Below are 4,988 nucleotides of genomic sequence, written 5' to 3'. Positions count from 1 at the left end.
ATATATTATACAACTATTTAGTCATATGCCACATAATGATGTTTCAGTCAACAATGGATGGCACTTACGATGGTGGTCCCAAAGGAACAGTTGTCTACACCATACAGCCTAAGAGTGGAGCAAGCTATCCCATCTATTGTAGATTTGTGTCTATGATGTTTACTCAGTGAAGAAGTCACCCAAGGACACATTTCTCAGAACATGCCCCATCGTTACACTGTGCATGATAGTATATATACACACATATTACTTTTCAAATAATGCTTATATAAAAGGTATTGTACTATTGATAACTTTTTAAAAAGGACTCTGAAACCTAATAATACATTCTGACCATCTTCCCATGTCATTAGTTATTTGTCTATATATAGTTTTTGACACATACATGCTATTACACTGTAGGGACCCACCATAGTTTATCACACCAATACCCTGTCTTTAGACATCTGGGTTGGATCCAACTTTTCACAGTTATGAATAAATAATGCTGAAATAAACACTCTTGGACATTAATCATTGTGATGGTAGTCCTAAGAGCCCTTTTTAAAGCATGGGATCATCAGCATAACAGTTAATGTTTATTGAGCATGTTTTATATAGGCAGGGGACCCCAAACGATGAATAGTTCTCTGTCTCCAGAGTCTATGTTTCTGCTTTTGGTCAGTAGTGCTGGTTTTTTTTTTTTTTTTTTTTTTTTTTGAGAAGTTTTTGCTATAGGTTGTGTGCGCTCGCCAGAAAGACAGAGAGAGACAGAAAGACAGAAAGCAAGAAATCACCCCCCATGGGGAATGGCCATGCCACAATCTCTTCTCCTCCTTTCTCCTCTCGGGATCTTGGGCACACACGCACATGTGCCCGGTGTGAGTTTAAGCCACCGGGTCTGGGACTTGAACCACAGTCAACTACATGGAAGTCCAGCGACATAGCCATTACACCAACTGCTGGTCCCAGTAGTGCTGTTTTTATCTGCCATCTGATGTGTGGGGTTTGCTACTTGCTACCTATGTAACTTTAGGCAAATCACTATAGCTCTCAGAGCCTCAGTTGCACAGACTGTAAAATGGGGACAATAAATAATACCACCTAACTCACATACTTACTGTAAGGATTAAATGAGATAGTAAAAACTAAGAACACATGTTTGGCACATGGAAAAAAACCTCAATGAATATTAGCTACTCAGATTAGTCCATCCAGAGTGGATCAGGAATTAGCATCTCTTTCATTCACACAGTGGGGAGGGCACCACCAGCCTGTCTTCAGTGTCTGTCAGCCAGCCTGCAACTGAGCTCTGCCCTTGCCCTTCAAATGCATCTAATCTGAAGAGAGAGTTAAAGGTCTGCAGGGATAGGAAAGCTCCCAGGACTTCCTCCAGTCTCCTGCTGGCTGCAAAAATCCAACAGGGATCTGTTTTTTGGAGGGTCTGTCTTCCCATCTGGCTATAATCACCACCCCATTCCCCCCTCCCCAAAGCGCAAGTACCTCACAAATTAGGGAAATCAGAGGCAGCCTCTTTAGACCCTGTGCAGGCAGCAGGGTGCCTAGTGGCAACAGAACCACTCGCTGAAGCTAAAATTAACAAGCTTCTTGGGTTGAAGGTTTTAATTAAAAAATGCTAGAGAATTATTTCCTTAATTCAGATACTTCTTCTTAGTAATCACTTTCCCCTGTGCTGCCCTGATATTTTATCTACTGCTTGTTTAATGGACGATCTGTGCAACAGGAGCTGAGCTACACAGGAGCAGTCATGGTGTCTCAGGGCTTAGGTGTTAGACAGGGTGGGTATTCTGCTGCGCTCCATCCTGACGTGCCAGACCTCTTCATGCCACGTATTTCCTCTGGGCCACGTGTCCTCTCTCAAGGATTTAGCCATGTACCGTCGGTTCCTCTGTTGGCTTCGTACCCTGGAGCTACCCATGATCGCTAAACCCACATTCCAACTGCCTACTGGAGACCACAACACGTAGCCATGACAAAAAAAGAATCTCTTCTTCCAGTCCCTGATGAATACATGAAGTGCTGGGTCTGAATGCCAAAGTGGAGATACTGGGTTTCTTGGGGCAGACATTGTGCCCTGACCTTCTCTCTCTCTTCCTCACCATTCAGACATACTTTTATCTGCCAGCTCCTGCAGTTGTGGCCTGAGGGTCTTTCTTATCACTAGAACTTACTCTGCCACCTATATAGATATGTGGAGGAATTAGTGCTCACCCCCCAGAAGCAGCCTTCAGCTAATACCAGCAGGAGCTGGAATATAAATATCTCAGTTCTCTCGCTGCTCACATGGGATTACTCTGAGCTGACAGTCTGTGCTGTCCCCCAGAGCTCCCCAGCACGATTAAACTCCATTGGCCCACGGTGGTACCTGACCAGGTAACATAACCTTGATCGGCTGTTTCTCTCTCTCTCACTTCTCCATGCCTCCATCTTTGCCCCTTAAATGCCATTTCCACTCTTGAATCCTTATCACAGTGTCTAGAAGTGAGTATAAAGATAAGGATGATCCCGTCTCCCTTTGCGTGGCCATGCCCATCCATCTTAAACACCTGTCTCCCTAAACAGTTCCCCAGTCTGATCTCTTGTCTTCCTTCCTGCAGCTGCTGCCTTAGTCCGCGTTACCAGCCTGTCTGACCTGGACTACTGCCCCACATCTCAAGCTGTCTCCCAGCCTCCTGCCTTGCTCCTGAAATCCATCCTATGGATGCATTTAAGGTGATCCTTATAAAAATGAAATCTGGTCTCACCATGCCTCTGCTGTTCCCCACAACAGCTCTCCATAGAGTCCAGGAAATAGACCAGATTATCTAACTTCACTCATAAGATCCTCCGTGATGGATTCTAAAGCCTTTCACAGGATGTTCTCTGTGTCCGGCATCCCCAGCCTCCCCTGATCACTCCCTTAGTCAGGCTTCTCTGTTCATGCTGAGCCTCAAAAACCACCCCTTACGGGAAGCCTTCGCTTGCTTGTCTCCCACCCCAAACTGAATTAGTTGACTCTATTAGTCTGTGAGGGTTGTCCTAACAGAATACCACAGACTGGTGGCTTAAACAACAGACACGTTCTCACAGTTCTGGAGAGTAGGTGGATGTCCAAGGTCAACGTGTCAGTCGATTCAGTTTCTTCTGAGGTTTTCTCCGTGGGTTGCAGAGAGCTGTCTCCTCACTGTGTCCTCCCATGGTCAACCCTCAGTCTATGTGTTCTGTTGTCCGTGTCCCCATCTCTTCTTATCATCACAGTGGATTAGGGCCCTGCCATATGACCTCATTTTACTTCGATGTATCTCCTTAAAGACTGCCTTTACATATAGCCACATTCTGAGGTATGAGGGGTAAGACTTCAACATAGATTGTAAATTGTGCGAGAGAGGAGCAGTTCAGCCTCGCAGTTACTTTCCCCATGTTCCCTGTCCACATCTTCCCCTACTGTGGAAATGGTCACATTCTAGTATAATCTCCTACGTGCTTTTCTTTCTTCCTTACCAGACTACATCTTTGAGGGCAAGGATCCTCTCCACGGCTATATCTCCGCACTGCCTAGGCCGCCGCCTGGCACACAGTAAGTACTCGACCCGCATTTGTAAAGCGAGTGAATATATTTGCCGTCTTGGTCATCCTTAGAATTAAGTGATGGGGAAAAGAAGGAATATCTGTATACAGCTCAGTTTGAGGCTGACCTGTGGCTGGAAGATGGAACTGGGATATTGCTGCATGGCCACACCACCGTGCTCAGTTTCTCCTTCGGGACGTCATCCCATGGGTTTTCTCTTCTCAGCTGGTCACCCTGCCACCCTCGTTCTGATGCATCACCTAGCTACACCAATGTGCTGAATATATCCGGCAGGGCTTGACTGCCCTGCTGTTGTGAACCGGCAAGCTTTCTTTGATTGTAACCGTTGTAGACAGATCAATAGGAATCCCTTTCTTAGCACTTGCAAGGAAAGGAACAGTTAATCTTGTCTGGGGTGGCTCACCTCGCTTTAAATGTTTGGGTAGTGGTAGGGACATCTCTATCATTTCATGTCTGACTTTGGCTAATCAGTGGTATTTTCTTAATGACTTGGTGTGAACATTTCAGAGATGACTCCTTTTTTTCCTCATTGATCCCCTTGCCAGCTGTCCTCACCCTCTAGTCATAAGGCTGTGCTTCCCACCCCCCCAACCCTGACAAATAGCTAATAATGATCTGTAAACAAACGCGTACGTGCACCAGGGTAGCAACTCTCCAGAAGAGTTCTGCACAGCAGGAGGCAGGCAGAGAAGGAAAGCACCAGATCATTCAGACCCCCGTTAGAATCTGTTATCTGATGGAACATTCTGTGATGAGGATTGGCTGTATCTGTGTTGTCCCCATAGGGGAGCCACTAGCCACATGTGATTATTGATCATTTGCAGTGGGGTTGGGTGACTGAGAAACTGGCTTTTTATTTAAGTTTCATTTTAATGAATTTAAATACAAATAGTTACACGGGGCTGATGGTAACTGGCCTGGACAGTGCAATTTAGAGGCCAGTCACGTCGCCTCTCTGAGCCTCTGCTTCCTCCCTATTAAATGGAGATCCTCATCTTTATGGCATCAGGGCAATTCTAGATGCTGTAATAAGCAAGTTCTACGGCACAGTGGCTCCATATCTCTTGCCAGGTAACAATCCAGGGCATGTTTCTTCCAAGGGATATTCAGGGATTTAGTCTGATGGGCTCTGCTTGACTCCATCTAGTTAGCAGGAAGGGGAAAACAGCAGAATTCCAAGGTTAGGGATTTTCTCTTAAGCAATTGAGGCAAAATCATTTCTACTCTTGCCATTCCTGGCAAGTAGTCAGTTCTATTACCGCGTGTAACTTCAAGGGGAGCTGAGAAATTTCATCCCCAGCTAGGCAGCCGTGTCCTAGCCAATACTCTCTTGCTATAGAACAAGGAAGGGACATCTTTTGGAAGAGAGGTGGCTGGATCTATACACCTACTTTGATGGGCCAATGTGAGGGTTAGGTAT

The 4,988-nt window shown here is 45.7% G+C and overlaps 1 long non-coding RNA gene across 1 annotated transcript in view; it reads left to right on the top strand.

The window, feature by feature from the left end:
- Window positions 1–3,555, top strand: part of LOC106735179 (uncharacterized) — a 31,911-nt gene extending 28,356 nt beyond the window's left edge. Inside the window, exons 2-3 of the long non-coding RNA XR_001370590.1 lie at window positions 2,598–2,712; window positions 3,484–3,555. This is a non-coding gene — a long non-coding RNA (uncharacterized LOC106735179). The remainder of the gene's footprint in view (window positions 1–2,597; window positions 2,713–3,483) is intronic.
- The last annotated feature ends 1,433 nt before the right edge of the window (window positions 3,556–4,988 follow it).

This window comes from Tupaia chinensis, unplaced genomic scaffold, assembly GCF_000334495.1.
Source record: "Tupaia chinensis unplaced genomic scaffold, TupChi_1.0 Scaffold000320_1, whole genome shotgun sequence".
Taxonomy (NCBI): Eukaryota; Metazoa; Chordata; class Mammalia; order Scandentia; family Tupaiidae; genus Tupaia; species Tupaia belangeri.
Note: the sequence above shows the minus strand (reverse complement) of the source record. Positions and strands in the feature narration are given on the sequence as shown.